Source organism: Hylobates moloch, unplaced genomic scaffold (assembly GCF_009828535.3).
Source record: "Hylobates moloch isolate HMO894 unplaced genomic scaffold, HMol_V3 SCAFFOLD_5, whole genome shotgun sequence".
In the NCBI taxonomy this organism is placed as follows: domain Eukaryota; kingdom Metazoa; phylum Chordata; class Mammalia; order Primates; family Hylobatidae; genus Hylobates; species Hylobates moloch.
The window spans coordinates 36,861,942-36,885,300 of NW_026652280.1; the positions used below are offsets into that span (position 1 = coordinate 36,861,942).

The 23,359-nt window shown below is 35.2% G+C and overlaps 1 protein-coding gene across 2 annotated transcripts in view; it reads left to right on the forward strand.

Annotated features, from left to right (window-relative positions):
• RIT2 (Ras like without CAAX 2) overlaps positions 1-23,359 on the forward strand; it is a 389,165-nt gene that overhangs the window by 335,294 nt on the left and 30,512 nt on the right. The window lies entirely within an intron of this gene.

A 23,359-nucleotide genomic window follows, 5' to 3' on the forward strand; every position in this document is an offset into this window, starting at 1 on the left:
AAGCCAGAATAGAACATAAGGTGCAATGTAATGTCCCTTGACAAGTTTGCTTCCCTATAGTCCCATCAGAAGGGACAGTCTGATTGAAGATCTGTAATTATCTTTCCAATTTAATATCTATTGGTTATGTGCTATATTCTATTTGTTTTTGTAATACTTTAACTCAATAAACATTAGGAGGGAAAAGCCAATATTATTATAAACTATTGGAAATTGAATTAAAGTAAATTAGCTTTCATCAAATATACATAATCTCAATGCTTAAAAAACAAAGAGAAACTGTTGCTTGCCAGAAATGCTTTCAGTTTTAACTTTGCATGACTGTGGGGTACCATTTCCCCTAATATTAAGTTCACAAATCCTAAACCTTTTTGTCTTTCCCAGAATTAACAGAAATGGATCTGAATGAAAACTTCTTGAGATAATTGTTTAGGGCTTTCTAAATTCAGAATGGTTCTTGAAACATAGAGGTTACTTAATGATGAATTTTGAGTAATTGAAAACAAAACACCACAATCTCAATGCATATATGCTGAAAAGACAGGCAAAATTTCTAGTGGGATAATGGCTTAAAAGATCCGAAAATTAAAATTACATATTTCACGCTATTATATGATAGCCTGCATATCTTCAAGGAAGTTAAGCTTCATGATCTAGAATAACAGAATTTGTAGATCTGAAAGGAAATATAGAGGATGACACAAACCTGATATTTGGCAAATAAGAGTATAGAGAATCAGCTAAGAACAGTGGCATGTTTCCCTTTATTTGTCCGCCTTCTTGTAGGCATTGTATGTCTTATAATCCCTTGTATGCCTTGCCATTTCAGTATTTTGTAAAACATTTAAATTTGCCTTATAAATAAGTTAAGCCCTTAGTTCTTCCCACTAGTGACCTTTATGTTGTTTTCCATGCTTTCTATCCATGTAAATTCAGCTCATAGCAAGGTAATCATTGTGGAACTCGGCTAATGAGGAAAACATATTTTGAAAACTTCTGAGGCAGTACTGCTTCAAGGCCTAATAGTGACTTAGGGAGTGGTCCTAGATCTTGGGGGTCTTGCATTTGCCTGTGCTGAGGTTAGTTGTGAGATCCCTTTCTCATGTTTTGCAACAAACAATAGTAACATGCCCAAGTTTGCAAATAATTACTTTTAACAAAATAAAATATAAAACTATAAATTAAACTGCATAATATGATGGTGAGTCTTTCGATTTTTTTTTTCTTCTGATAAGATAGAAAGAGATAAAATTTTGGCCGTAGAGCCCAGAATTTCACATGGAAGTGGAATTTCTTCATGTGCTTTGAGTGAATAAAAGTGTGACCACCACAAGAGTAAACACATCTTGTCCTCCTTTTCAGTACTACAATTCACAACCATGGACTTTCTGATTTCTTAAATGACTTTTCTTAGGACTTTGAGTTTCTTTTTAGATTATATGCCTGATTTCCAGTCCTTTTCATTTCTCCTACAAAGTAAGCTAAGGAGCAAGGAAGGAGACTAATATTTATGGTCTCCTCTGCTCAGGCCATCTCCTGAGGGCCTGGTGTATAGATGCTCTTTGTAGATACTGTTTATTTTATTTAATTCTCTTAATAACCTTATGAAGTTCTTATTCCTTGTTACAAATAGGTTCATATGGATTTAGAGATATCTAAGATTAGCTCCAGGTAAATTCAGGAAAAAAGGGATTTTTAACTTCTTTTTATTGCTTTTACCATGTGAATTACATCACTATTCTGATGTCCTGAGCTCTTCTGTCTTTACTTAAGGAGGCAGGAACTATAGTTACGTATTAAGTAATATTTGCAATTTATTCCATTCTGAATTTATAATGCAGTTCTGGTAACAGTCTTCTGGAAGACCTGTCAAAGGAAAACCAGAGCTGGACAGGAAAGTGGTAAAATCAGATTTATTCAGAAACTCTTCCATGAAGGGAACATAACTCAGTATAGAAGTGGGCTCAATTCCAAATACAGCATGGGCAGGTAGAAATGTACAGCCAAGAAGCGCAGTGGAGGGTAGTGGATGGAAAATCACTAAAAGAAAATATGAGGGCTAAGGGAGCGTTTCAGCTTAATTCACTGTATTAGTCTGTCCATTTCACAGGAATGCCTAAAGAGAGTTGACCCACAAGAAAACCCATGTAAAACCCTGGGCACAGCACCCAGCTTAGTGCGACCAGGAGCAGATATGGGTCCTCTTGCCCATCTCTCTCTTTAGTTTCAAAAAAGGAAAAACATTTAAAATGTTAGTGTCAATTTTCCTACTGTCTTTGACATATTAAAGATTTTTTTCATGGAAAAGAAATGTCGTAAGTAAATGGTGTATGCCTCTCACCAGTGTCAACTTATCTGGTGATTATTTTTATCATTTTTATTGTGTATTATTTCTCATCAGGCTAAAAGAAAAATTAGCAAGGCAGTCCTCGAATATTTCTCATTCCTCTTTTGATAAATAACATGATATAAATCAGCTTTTACTGCATAATATGAACTGTTTCCTATAATAAACGCACACCATACAATAATTCCATCATTTTTATTAGCTCAGGGTTTTAAAAAATTATTTCAGCTGTTTGCACAGAGACATCCATGTGAAATATTTTTTTAATCAGAAGTAGAAATCAGAGATATAAACTGTGTCTCTAAGATCTAACTATCTGTATTAACCTTAAAAAATGTAAGCTCATGTTTGCTTATGTTTCTAGCTTTGTAATCAAGAGAACTGTTAGGAGAATTTTGGAAGACATACTGTAGAAGCAAGCATTGTAATTAATGCAAAACTGATTCACTAATTAGTCAAACCTAGATTATTCAATGATCTATACCTTTCAATGTGATATCATATAAATGACTTGTTTTATTTGGCCTAGGTTGATATGCCTACTTTAAAAATGAAAATTCCAATGATTGAAAAGATTAGTGACTTGTCTGATGCTACTAAGTCAGGGAAGAACCATGGCTACAACATTGCTACAACATTGCATTCCTTATGGCTGGGGAAGTTCTGACTGCTTGTGTCTGCTAGGCAATGTGCAGCCTAGCACCCTGCGGGGCACTCTGGAAGGAGGAAAAGAAGGAGTTCCTGGCCTTACCTTCACCAGAAAGAGTGAACTGTTTTCTTGGAGGAAAATAGAATGTATGCTTATGAGATAACTGTATTCTTTCTTATACTCTAGTTAAATAGTGAACTTGGGAGCACAGAAAATTTAAGCATACGACAGTCTCAGGAATAAAAAAAAGTTAATTGTAGGGTGCTAATGAGAAATTGTAAGGGATATGGATATGAGAGAAGGCTTTTCCAAAAGTCATTAGGCTGTCCCAAAAAATGTGAAAAGAAAAAATCAAGAAACTTTTTGGTTAATCTTGACACCTATCTTCCTCCATCAAGTAATAACAGGAGTAGAGGAGTAAAAATTAATCATGATTCAAAAATAGTATTTAACACAGTGGATCACTCTTTTCTCCTTAGAATACTTCTTGCTTTCACTTGAATGTTTACTTTGAAGCTTCTGTCTACTCCTTCTTAGTCTTTTTTTCCCTTTGGGTTCTCTTTATCTCTCCAACTTCTAAATTTGGAATGCCCAGGTCTCAGTCCTCAGGCCTCTTTTTTTGTTTGTTTGTTTTCTAACTGTACTCACTTACTGGGTGATCTCATTCAGTTTCATGACTTTATTTGGCATTAATACGTTGAAGTCCCCCAAATTTATTTCCCTTAATGAGACCTTTTCTTTAAACAAGAACAAAGAGTCCAGATAAGAAAGATGACTGACTGAGAAGTCAGAATAGGATTTATGTAGTAGCTAAATGGAATCTGAGCTGATCTAAAATGATAGTGTAGGTTCTTAGATACAGAGGAAGAGTAGATGTATGAAGGATGATTAAAAATGCCTATGTACTGTTCAACAGGCCAAGAAGTAAAACGGTTAAGTTTAAATGAAGAATTTCTGTCTGGCAGTGTAGGGAAAAAAGCTTAGAAAATTTGACTGGTACCATTTTATAGATAAAAATTAAACTCCAAAGATGAGATTTTATTTTACATATAGCTGCTTCCTCCCGTATCCTGCATATTTAACAGAGCCATTTGTATTACTACTAGCAGGTCTTATATTAGAGTCCATTCACACCATTTTAAGAAGTAGTTAGAAACTAATAAATACATTATTATTGAAACACACTTTTTTGTTTTTTTGAGGGCTCTAGGTTAACAGCGAGAGTGCTTGTGAAGAGGGAGCATTTGCTAACTTTCAATATTTCTCTTGGTATCTGGATAAGAATACTGGCGGGCTGGGCGCGGTGGCTCACGCTTGTAATCCCAGCACTTTGGGAGGCCGAGGCGGGTGGATCACGAGGTCAGGAGATCGAGACCATGGTGAAACTCCGTCTCTACTAAAAATACAAAAAATTAGCCGGGCGTGGTGGCGGGCGCCTGTAGTCCCAGCTACTCGGAGAGGCTGAGGCAGGAGAATGGCGTGAACCCGGGAGGCAGAGCTTGCAGTGAGCCAAGATTGCGCCACTGCACTCTAGCCTGGGCGACAGAGCAAGACTCCGTCTCAAAAAAAAAAAAAAAAAGAATACTGGCAAATCAGCTATTACTTTGGAGAGAAAAAGTTAACAAAACATGACTCACTACAGTTTTGCACAGGGGGGCAGAAAGAGTGGAATTTGACCATTCACTAAAGCTGACATTAGTGAGGCAATTATTCAATGACATATTACTAAAAATAAATAGATTTGGGATGTATTTCTATTTATTTTACAAATGAATTTATGGTTACACAAAAAAGTCAACCTGTGGAATAGGACAGTAAATGAAAAAGCTCTTCAACTAGAAATGGGGTCTTGCTTGACTTCACTATGGACTTGGTATATGAAGTTCGACACACCATGCAATCTATACATTCCTTATCGTTCTCATTTGTAAAATGTAAATGCCACCTGCCCTAATTCATTGAGTTGTCTGTGGATTAAATTAGAGAATGAATATGAAAATGCTCTGATATATATAAAATGCAAGGCAAATGGAAGTGAAAATTGGTTACTCTTATTATTATAAATAATATCATATATGCATAGACTAGAACAGATTAGAAAATAGCAATGGAATTGTGAGTTGAGACTTGTTACATTGCGATGACTGATATTGTAAATAGCAAGAAGTCAATTAAATTGACTAAATTATAGTTCAGTTATTTCCCCTGCGTACTAAGCTCTGATGCCATTAAGCATTTAAGTCGTGAGTACCATGCACTCTTGGCCCAGGTGTGCATTAAATCAGCTGCAAATCAAAGAGCACCCAAATAAAGTTGAATTAAGGAGAGGAAAAAAGTGGTGGAGATAAATTCATTGAATTAATAAACAAAAATTGCAAGACATAGATGAGTTTTTTTGTATAGTTGGAACCAAGATTAAATATATATCAATGAGATTTATTTTTTTCTCCATCCATTGCTACTTTCTATGTTATGGCTCTATCTTCAGATCAATTTTTCCATCACGATGTCATGAAAACTACAACAGATCCAAAGTCATATCCTTCCAAGTTCATGGCCAGTGAAAAAGAACACATTTTTCTTCTCAAGCAGTCTACCAAAATCCTTATGATGTTTTATTAGCTATGACTGGGTCACATTCCCATCTCTCGACAAATTACTGAGGCCAGTAGAAGGCAGTACTCTCACTGGTCATGCTGGAGTCAAATAAGTGCCCCTGAAATCATAGCTGGAATCAATAGTACTATAATAGCATAGGCCAAGCACAGAAGAAAGATTGAACCATTGGGGAAAATCTTATGTTAAGAAAAGAAACAGGAATAGATTAAAAAAGCAGAAATCAGCAAATGTTTACCACAAAAATGGATTAAAACAATAAGAATTGAATGTGTCAATAAAATGTATTCAAATTTTCTAAGTCTAGTTTAGCTTTTTAAAATTAAGATTTAACAATCTTAGAAAAACAGACTTGTTCAGCAAAATACAATGAATTGTATAAAGGAAGTGGAAAAATAATGAAATAGGTCAGCGGGGCACCAATAGATAGCTCTCAACAAGCTACTGCAATGAAGTAAATATTTGTTTACTTGCAAATGTTTTATTATGAAAGAATAATATAATTTCATTAGCAGACAACAGAAGCAGTTGCTAAGGTTATTGACAAAAGAAGGTTAACCACCCAGTCACGTACAGAGTAGTCTGGAACACAAACTCATTTTCCATATATTGTAACTAAATGGCAAAGCAAAGAACTGAAGATACATATCTAATTTGGTCAAGGCAGCAGTTTAGGATTTGTCTAGGGTTGGTATAGACAGCCAACAAACATATCAAATAAAAATTATGTAATTAAGAAAAAAAGAAGAAAATTGGATTATCTTATATGACTATATTAATTCAAATATGCATATTTAATAATTTGGGGATCCTACAGTCCTGCTGCTTCCCAAGTTAATTTATTTAATATGGATTTTAAGTTTATTGCCACGTTAGATTGCTTATTCTATGAACAACAAAAGGCATGTAGGGAGGAAACCCTTAGGCCAAGAAAGGGTGGAGCATCACTCCCCTGGATTTCTGTGTCTGATGGGCAGCCAAGAATGCAATCACCCAGGAAGCTTGTTGGTGGCGTTGTCTCTGTTCTTGCTATCACTAGGAAGGTTGACCCAGACCAGAGGAGCAGGTAGAATAGTCAACAATGTCTCAGCTTCTTTGAGCATAAGTTTGCTTATCTGTAAAATGAGAACACATCATTAAACTTCTCTTTCTGTAGGCGTGTTATCAAAATAAAAAGAATTTTAAAACTTCAAGTTAGAGATTAAAAAAATAAAGGGCTGGACTCAGTGGCTCACGCCTGTAATCCCAGCACTTTGGCAGGCCGAGGCTGGCGGCACAGCTGAAGTCAGAAGTGGGAGACCAGCCTAGCCAACATGGTGAAACCCCATCTCTACTAAAAATACAAAAATTAGCTGGGTGTGGTGGCAGACGCCTGAAATTCCAGCTACCGGGTAGGCTGCTTGAACCCAGGAGGCGGAGCTTGCAGTGAGCCGAGATGGCGCCACTGCATTCCAGCCTAGGCGACAGAGCGAGACTCCGTCTCAAAAAAATAAAAATAAATAAAAGTAAATTAAGGTATTTTCGTGTAAGTAGGTCTTCTCATCCAATGTTTTTTTCTGTATTAGAGGGCTTTACATCCTTAAAATAGGCAGGAGGTACATGTGTCTAGTGGCAAAGATGCGTATTGATCCATCTGCTCAGTTGGGTGTTATTTGAATAGGAAACACAAGAGGAAAGATTAGCTATATCTCAGATTGTCTAAATTGAGGCCTTTCAAATTGCAGGGAAATTATAAATGTGTGGGAGTGGGGCTAAGAAATATGAAACTGCAGATTTGTAAATTAGTTTGTAAAGATTCTATGTGAAAGAATTGAAGTTAATCTGTTACATCACATAAACAAAATTAAGGACAAAAATGATATGATCATCTCAATAGACACAGAAAAAGCATTTGATAAGATTCAGCATCCCTTCATGACAAAAACTCTCAATAAACTAGGAATAGAAGGAATATACATCAAAATAATAAGGGTCATGTATTATAAACTCACATAGCCATTATCATATTGAATGGGAAAATTTGAAAGCATTCCCTCTAAAAACTGGAACAAGACAAGGATGCCTACTTTCCCCACTCCTATTCAACATAGTACTGGAAGTCCTAGCCAGAGCAATCGGGCAAGATAATTAAATAAAAAGCATCCAGATTGGAAAAGAGGAAGTCAAATTATCTCTGCTGATGATGTGATCTTATATCTAGGAAACCCTAAAGACTCCATCAACAAATTCTTAAGTTTAATAAATGAATTCAGTGAAATTTCAGGATAAAAAAATTAATGTACAAAACTTACTAGCCTTTCTACACCCCAATAATGATCTTGCTGAGAACAAAAATAAAGAAGACAATCCCATTTACAGTATCTCTAAAAAAAAACCTACGTATAAACTTAACCAAGAGGTGAAAGACCTCTACAAGGAAAACTGCAAAACATCAATGAAATAGTAGATGACACAAACAAATGAAGAAACTTCACATGCTCATGGACCAGAAGAATTAATATTGTTAAAGTGACCATAGTGCTCAAAGCAATCTATAGATTCAATGCAAAGGAAGAAAATAGTTTAGCCTAAACACTGGCATTGGTGGTCCAACATAGATATAACCTTAGACCAGTGATTCAAAGTGTAGCCTACGGACCACGGTGATAATCAAGACCTGTTTAGAGAATCTACAATGTCAACATCGTTTTTATAATAAAACTAAGAACACTTTTACATTTTCACTCTGTTGACATTTGTACTGATGTTACAGAAATTATGGTAGGTAAAATTGTTGATGTGTTAGAATGAACAAACATAGTGGCACCCAATTCTACTTGCGGGTATTTTATTATTGATCACCACACATGTAAAGATATGCCAGTTTCACTTAAGAATGTCTTTGATTCACACTGACAAACTGACAAAAATAAAAGAATGTCTTTGAATAATTCTTAGAAATTATTAATTTTATTAAATCTCTACCCTTGACTACATAGCTCTGTAATATTCTGTATGAAGAAATGGTAAATATACATAAACCAGTTCTGCCCCACACTGATGTTACATGGTTGTCCACAGGAAAAGCACTTGGGCAATTGAGTGGCATGCAAAATTAGCCACTTTGTTTAGAGCACTGCTTTTTATTTATAATGACCAGTTGACAAACTATGGCTTTTCAGACTTGGGTATTTGATAGATGTTGCCTCAGAAAGGAATGAATTAGCTTGTTACTTGAAGAATAAATGACAATATCATCAAACTTTCAAATAGTAATTAGAATTTTGGAAATTTACATCTACTACATGGAGCTGGACAGGTTTCCAATACTTAGAAACTTTTCTGACAAAATTGGTGGTGATATTAATGAATCTCATTTTTGAAATTACATAATAAAACACATCAACATTAAAACTTTCACTGGAAAGTAAACCATGATTTTAAATGACAAATGCAGGATTTTTCAAAACACTTCATGGATAAAGATTCGTTCAAATTGCAAGATTGACCAGTGAATTCTAAGTGTAACAAAATGTGGAGCATTTATTAACTCGGTTCTGGATTTCCACATTGCAATCGAACTTTAGAATAAACTATCATCTTGCCAAGTATTGGTGTAGTATCAAAAGAGAATATCCAAAACTACCTGAAGAAGGTATTAAAATACTTTTCCCTCTCCCAACTAAGTATCTATGTGATAGATAGCAAATATTTCATTAGCAAATATTTCATTAAGCAGCAGATATAAGAATGTAGCTGTTTTGTATTAAACCAGATGCATTTGGAAAAAGGTAAAACAATGACACTCTTCTCAACAAATATTCTTGTTTGCAAATTATAATTACTTTTTTCCAAAGTTATTTATGTTAACATATAAAGTGTATATTAATGTTATTTTACATGAATTAATAAATTATCAAATTTTCAAGTTAAAATTTGATAATTTAAATTTTAAACTTTTAACATTCATATTAATTTTTAATTGTTAAATTGTACTAAATTAAAATAAATTTATTTTAAATAAATGAATACATATTTTAATGTATCAGTTTTAATTTTTAATAAGTAAATAATATTAACATATAACCAAGATAAGCAAAAGATCCATAGAATTCTCAATAATTTTTAAGAGTGGAATCTTGAGGTCTAAAATGTTTGAAAACTTCTGCTTTAAACCATTAGGATTCATGTTTACTAATTCTAAAAGTTTTTACTGAGTATTCAGATGAGACTGATAAAAATAGTTAAGGAAAGACATATGCTTGTCTCCTATAAGCCAATTTAATTTGAGAGACAAGATACGTTCATGTTTATTAAACTAAAGTGCATGGTATCAAAGAACTTATCACAAATGAGCAATTGCATTGACTCCGAACCTGCTAACTCACGTTTGGAAAACATAGCTTGAGCTTCAGATTTTTACAGTTGCCTCTTTAGTACTCAAAAAATATTTCTTTCTGCATTGAGTGTTTATTATATTCTTTTTTTTCTTTTTTTAAATTATACTTTAAGTTCTAGGGTACATGTGCACAACATGCAGGTTTGTTACATATGTATACATGTGCCATGTTGGTGTGCTGCACCCATTAACTCGTCATTTACTCGTCCCTTTGTAGGGACATGGATGAAGCTAGAAACCATCATTCTCAGCAAACTATCGCAAGGACAAAAAACCAAACACCGCATGTTCTCACTCATAGGTGGGAACTGAACAATGAGAACACTAGGACACAGGAAGGGGAATATCACACACCAGGGCCTGTTGTGGCTTGGAGGGAGGGGGGAGGGATAGCATTAGGAGATATACCTATTATATTCTTTATGGCAGATTGCATAATAGAGTTTCTGTAAGGAAGCCCTTCATCCCTCCTGGAAGCATGGTGATGTTATTTTCTTTTTCCTGGAAATTTCATTTTGCTCTTTGAAAGACTCCATTTTTCCTGTCTATAAATTTCGTCACCTCTAGAGTATTTTCTGAAATTCTATGATGGTCTAGTATGATAATCGGAGCTGTAGAAATTCTGAACAGGATGAGGATAAAACAACATAGGATCACGGGGAAGTTCTCTGGAGCAAAAATACTGGATCTGAACAAACGAGTTTTGATAAATGGAAAGAAAGGTGATGGGTTTTTCTGGTGTGACACGAAGTCATAGCATTGAGATTTATTATGTAGGGTCTGTGGGTGGAAATGAGGAGCTCTATGTGACTGGAGCAAAGAGTTCACATAAAAGACAAGTGAAAAATACCACTGGGATAATAGGATTAAACCAGAGATGATTGTCAGTCCCCAGAATTAAGATCAATTAATTGCCAAACTGTGCTCCAAACTGTTCTGTGTGAACTAACAGTAAAGGCAAAGCCATTTAAGTAAGTATACATTTGTATTTCAGTATCTTTGGGTTTTAATAGTTGCATATATTTTAATAAGTGATTTTATTTTAATTTCTATCAAAAACAAATATACCAAGTAGTTCTAAAGGCATAATGGTAGTGCTGTAAAATTATTCTATAAATATATTTACTTCATGAATAACAATGTGTTGTGTCAGTTTTTAAATGCCTCGAGTAAATAAGAGTACACACAGAAGGTAGAAGATAGATATCAAAGTGACAGCTATCTAGAATAAATTCAGACCCCTTGTGTACAGGAAAGTTAAAACTCACACTAATATAAATCAGTCAACTACCAGACCAAAAGTCTTAACTTGGAAAACATAATTGTCAATACTTTGAGCCTCCTTGCCAGTTATATCTCTAGGATCATTTTCCAGTCACTGGTTTTTATTTTCTTTTTTCTGTCCTCATGTGCCAAAAATTTGAGCCATTCACCTCACTTTTTCACCCTTTTCATCTGCTGTGAATTACTGTTCTACTCATCTAGTTCCAAAGTTGTTTACTTTCATCTATAGTACATTCGATTTAAGAAATTATGACATAGCATAATATAGTATAGTACATTCAATTTAAGAAAGGTATTTTTAACTGCCTACTCAAGGATAAACTGTGTACAGATTCATGTTAGCTGCATTGTTTTGGGCAAGTTACCCTGCCATCAGTATTCTCTGATGAATTTGGCGACCCTTTCTAACTGTAAAATGTATGAAAGATGCAAAGTGTGCTGGGCACGCTACCCCGTGTGCTGCCTGCCATCTCATTTAGTTCACCATCCCCACAATTCTAGAACTGTAGGTATACACAGGCAATACTATTTTATAAGTGAGATTGCTGACACACAAGGAGGATGAGTTCCACATATGCTGAAATACAAAACTATCCCTCATAAACAGAATAACCTCATGGTTGAGTCTTTTAGTACTGCTCAAAATTTGGGTCACCCTCAGTTATCTTATTTTATACAATAAAATAGCATAAGATGGAGACATCCTAATTTGAAACATTCTCACTCATAGCTGGAGTTGGATGATTCTAGAAATATAATTTAAATTTAAAAAAAAAGAGAGGCCCAGAAACTTAACATGGATTTAATAATGATTCCTGAGAGATATAATCTCTCAACTCCATGTCCTGGGATCATTACAGACAAGACTTTAAAGTCATTTAAAAACCCAAAGCAGTAAATAATTTGGATCACAGCTATTCCTACAGAGCAAATGAAAAAAGTAACCAACTATGCCAAGCTTATGCAAATGAAACTTGAGACTTAAAGTAAAATGTCCATAGATAGCATCTTTCAGAAATTCAAAAATGCAGTATCTCAACTAGCTCTGGAAAATAGGGTTTGATGACCTTCGAAATGACTGAATTATGAGATGCTGATACCAAAGATGATTATGAATGGATAAATAATTTTTATAAAATATGAAAAAATGTTATATCTAAATTAATATATTATTTAACAAATGCTTTTATATGTATAACTAAATTTTAAAATTAAATATTACATTTAAATATGTGACTCATAGTTGGAAAATAGAATAGTTCTTTTAGATCTTCCTATATGGAACTTGTAAAATCCCTTACCTTTGATCATTTATAGTTACGTGTCTAATGATACATAACAAGGAAATGACAGAGAAGAGATTCAAGCTTCGGTCTGTTTGAATTCAAAGTGCATTCAATGTTCTATAAATCATGTTGTTAAAGTATTATGTAACTCCCTAAGAATACTAGGGTAATTCAAAGGAGATTAATGATTACTAAGGTATTTGAGAGTCTTAATGATAGATTTAAGATTTGAACTGAATATGGAAGGCTAGTTAAGATTTTTATTGACAGAAAAAACATTGCAGTTGGTGTGAATGTAAAAAATGCAGTTGTTCCATTTCTAAAAATTTCTCTGATTTGGTGGACTAATAGTAATTCTAATATTTTACTAGCAGAAATGTCTTACATTTATTGAGAATTTACAATCAAGTACCATGTAAAGCATATTGGAAAATCTTCTGATTCAATATCTATAACTGCCCTGAACATTGCTATTGCTCCCATTCTACAACGGAAGAAATTGAGGAAAATGAAGAATAAGTAATTTGCCTGACAGCTAAAAGAAAATAGCAGCACAGTGGTTGAAACCCAAGTATTTTGAAATCCACCACCTTAGTTCCTCAACCATGGTATTCTCCCGCCTTTATCTTTCATTTCATTTTAAGATGATTATTATTATTATTTTATTTATTTATTTATTTTTTTGAGACGGAGTCTCGCTCTGTCGCCCAGGCTGGAGTGCAGTGGCGCAATCACGGCTCACTGCAAGCTCCGCCTCCCGGGTTCACGCCATTCTCCTGCCTCAGCCTCTCCGAGTAGCTGGGACTACAGGAGCCCGCCACCAGGCTCGGCTAATTTTTTTGTATTTTTTAGTAGAGACGGGGTTTCACTGTGGTCTCGATCTCCTGACCTCGTGATCCTCCCGCCTCGGCCTCCGAAAGTGCTGCGATTACAAGCGTGAGCCACCGCGCCCGGCCTATTATTTTTTTTTTTTTATCCTGAGGGAGAGATGAACAAAGACTAGAATCATCAAGGAAGGGTTTATGTAGCTACCATATTTTGAGTTTGGCCTTGAAAAATATGCACAATTTAGATATACAAAAGGGAGATGGGCAAATATAATGTGAATAAAATGGTAGAACTATGGTAGAACTGTGTATAGTAGGAGAGTGGGAAGTATAACTACACTCACTCCAAATAACTAGTGAACAAGGAAAGCACGGTTTGGCCATTGTTAATTCTTTGAAAATTTCTTCCCCTGAAAGTTTTCCTTAATATCTAGAAGTACATGAGTGCTGAGTTATGGTGATTAATTGAAGGTTTCAGAAACAAATATCTGTAATATGTTACCCAATAAGGAATAATAAATGACCTTGCCATAATGGAGTTGATATAAATTTTACCTTCCATCAGCTTGTTAGAATTATAATCCAGCTCTCATGTCCACCAAATGTTTACAAATAAATTATTTTTAAGACGAGATCCACACTGATAAATACGATGTCATGTTCTATGGTACTTACCTGATTGGGAAACTCAGGGAAAATGAGCTATTAAATGTTCTTTTCTCTCTCTTCCCAACTCACTCCTCTAAGCAGAATTAAGTAGTGCTTAATGTAACAATGAATATAGACATTTCACATGCAGCTCTCGTCCTCTGTCCAGCCTCTGGAACTTGTTTTAAAATTATAAACTTAAAAAAATCAACATTTTTGTTTAAAATAGAAAAAAAATTAAGTGTTATTTCAGTTGAAAACCACCTAATTTTTTATTACTCCTGAAGCTGGTATTCAGAACTGCATTTAACATTGCACAGGCTAAATATAATTTGACCAACTCATGTAAAATCTTTATTTCCTTCGACTTATCTTGAAATCCTCTCATTATTTCTCCCATACCTTTACTCTTTGCCCTAATTTCTCCATAACCACTTTCTGCCTGTCCATTTTTGCCCACATATCAATGACCAGCTTAGGTTCCATTTTTTGGAGTGGCTTTCTGTAGCCACTCCAATTCTTACTATCCTCACTTTTGCCTTGGTTTCCTTATTATTTTGAGTGACATATACACACATTACACAATTAATTCCATGCATGGCATCAGAATCTGCACAAACATGTGTTTGCTAAGACACTAATACTCAGAATGAAATAAGTTGGACTTAAAAGTATTTTAAACACAGCATCTATAGATTTTGTAGTACAAACTGAGTTCCTGGAATATCCTGGTTGGTCCACTGGCCTATGGTTGCTCATGTGTAACTGTTTCCATCAACGATTGTCTTGTTTCTCGCCTTTCTCTGTTATTGAATTCTTAAGACCATTACCTTTCCAGACTCCCTAGTAATGATCTTGCTTATTCTTTGCCTGTCTCTGGCACTTAAAATTTTCCAAGTGGATATAAGATTCTGCCTTTTGTTGTCCATGTTTAGCGCTCTCTGTCTTGTAATTGAAATATTTACATTCCCCACCAAGGGGATTCTAGGCCACATTAAGCTTAGGCTTAAAACCATAATTATTAAAGCATATCTGCTTTTCAGTTTCTATGATTCTCCTTATGAACACTGACCTGCAGAATTCTTACAATATTTTTAGAACATTTATTTTCTAGCCTGTATGATGTTTTGTATGCTATTCTTTTCTTTGTCTAAATTGTCTTACACTTATAGAGCACGACTATTTTATATTGCATCTCTCTACCTTTCCACCTATCTATATATCTATTAATCTATCCATCTTTCTATCAATCATCTTGCTAGCCAGGCAAATATGTGTATAAATGAACAAATCATATATTATAAATATCTTATAAGATATATGTAAATATATTATAAATATTTCTATTTTTTAAGCAAATTATCCTGCTGCCTGTTATATGGTATAACAATTTAGAAAGAGCCAAATAACATACTATATAACACTAAGGAATAAAAGCATAGTAGTTATTCAATAAATACTTTACTCAAAAATACATGAGCACTAATCTCTAACTATTAATTTTATAAATTAGCTATAGTAACAAGGAACAATTTTTGAGCAACCCAACTAAATGTCAATTGAGTGGATGGTTAAATAGCTGTCTTCCAGACACTTAAGGCTAATTCAGTCTTTACCTCCAGATAAAATCAATACTGAACACACAAAGAAACTATACATTTTCCTGTGCTTTGAAAGATATTGAACAGTTAGATTTTTTCTGAAACTTGAAGCTAATCTTTAATATATTTTCAAGGAGTTATTATAAATATTTATTTGCTGTTGCATCAGAAAACTTTTCTTAGTTGGAAAAATGCCAGAAATAGAACAATGCAAAAGGCGGATGAAATTATCCCTTTTCCCAAGAGCAAAAGTCAAATGGCAAATGTCTGTTATTTTCAGCTCTACCCCATCAGACTTTTGCTTACAACTGTAAAGGAAGGGATTCATTTAAGTTCGCATTATTCTCCTTAGTCTTGCTTATCTTTCAGAATACATTAACACAAGCGTGCAAATAACTGAAAAGCAACAAGCAAGACCGAGGAGAGTCAGAGAACAAAATCCCTAAAAAGCAGAACTAGCTCATATGCACTAGTATGTTTTAATACATGCTATCAATATTTATCAATAACCCAGCTCAATTCTACCATTCCCTCTGGGTTCTGGTGCCTAAAAGTCATGAGGAATATGGTGACAGATGTGTGGAGCACAATCCTGACCTTCTGAGTAGCGGCAGTTGAGGCTCCCAGGGAGAGATCAGAGAGGCTGCTTTGGGTGGTTAGCCACGCGGAATAAACAAAAGGGAAGGTTCGCAGCTCTTAGGTTTTCTCTCCCTTGCTTTCGGATGACAGAAAGCACCAATCTCAATCTGTCCTTCTTAGCATTATGAAGAAAAGCATTTATCAGGGGATTATGCTGCTGCTTTAGGTATGTAGAAATTTAAGCAGAATTTTCAAATAAGTATGAAAGAGGAAGACAAATATTTGGTCTTTTAGAATATATAAACTGAAAAGAATATCAGGAAAACATCATTTATAGAGTTTCTGTTTATTACTCCTTACATACTACAATTCATAAAATCAGAAATGTTAAAGTGAACCAGTTTTCATTATTTTCAGAGTGGATTTCTTTTTATACTTATTTTCAGTATATTTGATTCTTTTCTCAGTTTGAAAACACTTTCACAGTTATTATCTGAGTCAAGTAAACAGTAAAGTATAGTGCTTAAAGTTTCGCTGCAGGTCAACCACAAAGGAAATGATTATTTTTACCAAGATATTTGCTTTCTTTTTGCCTCAGTTTCCTCATATATAAAATAGAGATGATAATAGTACCATCTAACATTGTTGTGAAAATTGAATGTGTGAACCAAAAATAAAATTCTAATCTCCCCAACCGACTGACTGGACAACTTCTTGGCCAATGGGTAAAAAAAAAAAGCCTAAAAAGCTAGTTCAGGCCATGAGGGAAAGTGAGAGTCAGACATGGCGCATTACACTTTCCTCCCTTTAGAATTCAGTCACAACTGACCAACATCAACATTAACACAGAAAGATATTACGACTGACAAAACAAATTCTTTGTAGCAAATAAGATACCAAGTTCCAACTTGTCTCTGGTATAAAATCATGTGATAGACAGTGGCCCCTGAAGGAAATCAAAGTATTTTACCCCAAAATAAGTTTCTTTGACGTATGTTGAAATGGTCCTGCAAAAGTCTCTTATACGGAAAATTTACATTATATAGAGAATCTCTTTCTCTTACTAGGTCTTTTCCAGAGAGTCTGACACCTTTTAAGATCTGAGAAGAGACATTTACATCTATTTTCTCTGAAGCCTGCTACCTGGAGGTGTCATCTACATGACAGGAAGCTTGGGCTTCCAGAACCCTTTCCTGCCTTACCTTAACTCAAGCTGAGTTGAAGTCTTCAGGCAGAGCTTAACTCTTTCAACCAATGGTCAATCAGGAAATCTTGAAATCCTCCTATGAGCTGGAAGCCCCCTGCTTCCAGATGTCCTGCCTTTGGGGCTGAACCAATTATACCAAGCCAATGCATTGATTTATGTCTTTGACTATAACTTCTGCCTCCCTAAAATATATAAAATCAAGCTATAACCCAACACCATGGGTACATGTCCTCAGGACCCCTTGAGGCTGTGACATGGGCCATGATCCCTAACCCTGGCAAAAAAAAAAAAAAAAAAAAAAAACCTCTAAATTGAGACTTGACTAGGCATTTGATTTAACGATTTTATATATATATATATATATATATATATATATATATATAAAACAAATAATTTAATATATATAAAACATTTAGAAATTTACAACTATCATATCATAGTTACTCAATGGCTATTTTTAAGTTTCATTACCTAGCAAAATCGACTATTCTCTCCATTTCATGTATAAAAAATCCAAGATCCTTGGATATTAAGTAACCTGCTCAAGGTCACAGGGCAGTTAGTGGCAAAGTCAGAGTTGCTCTTTGAGCAATATTACCTTTGTGTTCACACAGGTGTTAACTTATGATCTTATTTGTAGGCCATTTCCAAATCACATTGACTTCTCTCATAGAATCTCTATTCCCTTGACTTTTTCAGTAATTCTCTCATGCATTTTCATTTCTGTTTATTGAACAGACGGTGAGCTCTGTAGGATGAGAATTACATTTATATTGTGATCACATATTTCACAGTTCCTGTTATTATACTATAAAAATAATTGCACCAGGTACTTATTAAAAATAGAAAGGAAGATTTCATTCAAGACTATTGCAGTAAGGGTCAAGACTTGCAATAGAAGAGAGAGTTTGAATTTAATCCCCCTGCAAAAAAAGCTGGGAGATTTTTAACCACCGGGGTGAGCTAATGGAAAAGCACTGTAGGATGTTGTGAGGGAATTTTCTCCATGTGATCAGGTTATGTGTGTGTTAATTGTCGCTTGTTGGAAAAAAGCCTCTTACCCGCCAACAGAGGAAGGGAGACAGGGGCTCTATCTTTTTTGACAATTGCATTTCAGTGGGATGGCTCACAAGTTCTTGAAAAAAAATATTCGTGCGTTGAAGATTTACATCTCAAAGGAGAAGAGAAAACACAAGGGCAAGTTTTATAAAATAAATGCTCTAAGTAAAGGGAGGTCAGGGGTCTCTCGGCAGGAAGAAGCCAGTCTAAAGTTCAGTTGAGCTGAGGACAACATTTAGGACATCTTGGTCAATATGAAAATCATGGTGTCTTCACTAAATTTATTTCTTGGAATCAAAAAAGATCTCAGTCAAACTTCTGATTTTTATAATGTGCTGGTTCAATTAACATTTTTCTGGGGAAGGGGGTTACTAGGGAAATCGAAAAGAGTTCATAGTAAGTCAATGAGTTTAATGAATCATAACCAATCTCTTGTCCAGAGGGAAATAGATTTTTCAGAGCTGCAACTGACAAGCAGTCAAATGGATTGCCTCTTTTTGTGTGTGTGCCGTCTTTGCCCATTATGGGATAGAAGTGCTCAAGAGCATTTAGATGCTTGCCAAATAGCTAAGGAAAATATGTAAAATAAGAAATTAGCTGTTCAGATATAGACATTTGGAATGTTTCAATCTACATGGAATTTTTAGCAGCTAGGACTCAAGAGAAAGGATACAGGCATCATGTGGTGGGTAATAGAGCTGGTAATGGTGACTGCAGAGTTGCTGGCCTGGTGCTGTCAGGGGGTCTGGTGCTGCGAACAATAGAATGACTTCTAAAACTGACAGATAATCCCATGTACATGGGTTATCATTTTTCTGTTAAAATATATTTAATGTGTTCACTAGGAAAATGCATTGGTCTTTCTTAATTTTCAATTTTATATGGAGTATAAGTGTTTATAAAGTCCAGTAGATATTTATAGATAATTAATCATTAGCAAACATATGTTAAGATCTTTTACAGAGTTAATAGATTTAAAAAAGAGAAAAAAAAAGATGACAGTAAGATTTCCAAGGGTTAACTAAAATTATCTGTTTTCTTAATTGATGGAAAGTCACCATCTGGAGCTGCCATATTTTCTGTAAAGATTTTTTTTCTTTTGGTGACACTGTAAGAGAGGAAATGAGCATATAATTCCTGTTCTGATTGCAGAAGGGAGCAGTCCAGACCTAATTAACTAAGGGGCTTAATGATACTATTTTAGAGTACTTGTGTAGATCAGTTCTACTCTGTGCCTTTGCTCTAAAAGCACAGCAGCCAGCCATAGGCAGCATGAGGGCTTTGAACAGCAAATTTCCAAATGGGAGTTGTAGGGCAGAACACACACAAAAAAGTTTTCCTGAAAACCAATATGCAAAGAGGATCAATAGGATAAATGGTGTGCCAAATTGGAGTTACTATGTTGCAAGTGTTCTTTACTTATTGATGATCATTTTATGAAGTATGTTTTTAAATATATATGATTATTTTGTCATGTAGCAAGAGATTATATGGTTTATGCTGGCTAAAAGTTCCAGACACCACTGCTTATCTGATACTAGCTATTTAAGTTAAACATATGCTTTTAGGAGAAAACAACTAGCCTCTTCCATGGAGTAAGCCTTGAAAATTCAATTTTTGGTAGCAGTAGCTTCCATAGAAAAAATAAGACTGTGGTCTAAAGCTATGTTACTAAAATCTCTAGCAAATCTGAAGTGAGGGGTGACCTGGATCTAAATGACAATATGTATACTGACAATGAGCTCCAACATATTACATCCCATTTTACTTGACATATCAGCAGCAACTTTTGACACAGTTGATCACTTTTTTCTTTTGAAACTGGAAGCATTCTTTACATGGCTTTCAGGATTCCACATTCCCCTGGTTATTTTCCTATTGTATTGGCTACTGCTTCTAAGTCTTCTTTGTTGGTTCCTCTTCCTTTTCCCGACCTGAAAATATTGAAAGTCCCAGAGATTTATTTATACTCAGACATCCAGGATCATGACTTAAATGCCATCTATATGCTGTTGAATCCCAAATTTATGTCTCCAGTCTTGTTTCTTTTTTTTTTTTTTTTTTTTTTTTGAAGTCCAGACATGTGTTTCCGATGGCCAGACTGACATTTTTTCTTCTCAATGGGAAGGCTTAATATTTTATTTCAAACTGAAAGATTTCTGAGCAGAATTTTTGATTTCTCCTGCCCTCAAACTTTTATGTTTTTCTCATCTCAGTAAATAGCACATTGTTCACCCAGCTGATCAGGACACAAACCTAAGAACAACTTTCTCCCCTCTTTTCTTAAAGCCACATGCAATCTGGGAACAATATGTTCAAAGTATTGCAAAATCTGACCATTTTCCTCCACCTTTTCTACCACCACCCTAATCCAATCTCATGCTTTTAAAATACTTCAATAAATTTCTTTGTTTTCCTTTTTCTTCTACTCTAGACTTTCTAAAGTCTATTCTAGATACATGTTGACCATCACATTTTGAAAATGTAACTCTGATAATGTTATTTCCCTTCTTTATGCCCTTCCCATTGCTTCTCATTACACTGAATCTCCTGCATGTGAATTATTTTATTATTATTATAATTTTGTTGAACAATAATTGAGAGTGTGAGAAACAGGGTCATAATTCTTAAATTTGAATTTAGACTCTAGTGCAAAACTTTTGGCAAGTTGTTAAATCTCTCTGAGCCTCAGTGTCCTTGTTCATAAATGGATATGATAGTAGTACTTCATAAGTTTGTTTTTATTAAAATTAAGTAAGATATTTGATATTGATAAATTTAAGAAGCATGTAAAATTGACATTTTGGTATATTTTCCAATGAACACAGAGTCCATGTGTTTGTAGTAGTTCTCAGTGGAGGTTAAAAATTAGTTATAATAATATTACCCTTTTATGTGTAAGCCTATGAGTTCCATGGAGTGAATGACTGGGTTTATCTTGTACTTTCTGTATCGAGAGCCAACTACAGGTTTAACAGGTGTCAGGCATCAGTTAGTAATTGCTGAAAGAATAAATAAGTGAATGAATGAATCTAATAAAATTGTCACCTATCTTTATTCTCAGGTGTCTTTGCTCTTTTGATCATCTATTTTCCAACTGTTTATATATTTGCATTTGCCCAAGACCTGGAAATATTTTTCTTCAGATTCTATCCTTCCTATCACTGTATCTTCCCTTTGTGTTTATGCCCTTTTCCTACACTGTTACACTCGAGCCAAAATCCAGACCCCTTGCAGCTGCCAACTTTTATCACAAAGTAAGTTGAACCCATCTTCGAGCTTTTACAGCATTTCTCATGATCTCAGCACATCAATTTATTGCCTTAAGCAAGATACTTATTTATTTTTTTACTCAATAGTACTGAGAAGGAGAAAAGAAAGTACGAAAGTGTGTGTATGTGTGTATTTACATCTCTGTGTGTGTGTGTGTGCGTGCGTGTGTATGTGTGTGTGTTAGTTTCTTCTGCCCTCAGAACTGCCTTGGGAAAGTCTAGAAAAGAGGAAATCCATAGATGGCTATCAGGAATCTATTTTGGTCCTGATGTCACTGTTTAGTCTTAAGAGGGTATGGCATTTATTTATTTATTTATTTATTTATTTATTTATTTATTTATTTTTGCGACGGAGTCTCGCTCTGTCGCCCAGGCTGGGGTGCAGTGGCGCAATCTAGGCTCACTGCTAGCTCCGCGTCCCGGGCTCATGCCAGTCTCCTGCCTCAGCCTCCTGAGTAGCTGGGACTACAGGCACCTGCCACCACGCCCGGCTAATGTTTTGTATTTTTAGTAGAAACGGGGTTTCACCGTGTTAGCCAAGATGGTCTCAATCTCCTGACCTTGTGATCTGCCTGCCTCGGCCTCCCAAAGTGCTGGGATTACAGACGTGAGCCACCGCGCCCGGCCGGGTATGGCATTTATTAATGTGGTACCTAAAATATTTCTGGGTCTCTACCTTCTGGACACGTAGTTGATTTACCCTTCATAGTTTTCTTATGATAGTATGAAGCCATGTCACTTCTGGGCCAAAATATTTAATTATTATTGCGAGGCCTTTCAGATATGTCTTTTCTCTCTAGCATAGTGATTAGCCTTATTAAAGATGGCAGCTCTTACAATACAATGGATTCCTGAGTGGCTACAATGAACAGAACCCTCAGCCGAACTGTGGTGAAGGTTGCATATGTCACAAATAAATGTAATGTATGTAAGAAACTTTTGTTATGTTGTGCCACTAAGACTTGGACTCCCTGTTATATCAATATAAACTGATAAACACATAAGTTCACTTTTTCAACAAAACATCATTTTCTTTTTTTTTTTTTTTTTTTTTGAGACGGAGTCTCGCTCTGTCGCCCAGGCTGGAGTGCAGTGGCGCAATCTCGGCTCACTGCAAGCTCCGTCTCCCAGGTTCACGCCATTCTCCTGCCTCAGCCTCTCCGAGTAGCTGGGACTACAGGCGCCCGCCACCACGCCCGGCTAATTTTTTGTATTTTTTAGTAGAGACGGGGTTTCACTGTGTTAGCCAGGATGGCCTCGATCTCCTGACCTCGTGATCCGCCCACCTCGGCCTCCCAAAGTGCTGGTATTACAAGCGTGAGCCACCGCGCCCGGCCCAAAACATCATTTTCTACTCCTCTTGCTTATTTTGCAATGAGAAAAGTATAGATGATAAGGTCTAGTGTGCTCAAAAGCATAATACAATTTTAAGTCTCAATCTCTGCGATCGTACTGCTGTGTATAAAGTGTCACTAGAAGAACATATATGTGGTCATGGTCATGCTCATGTTTCCATCACTACGTATTAAAGGTAATGGAATTTCAGAATCTACTATAAGCTTCTCATTCAAAAAATGTTTTACTTTTGGGAAAACTAATATAAGAA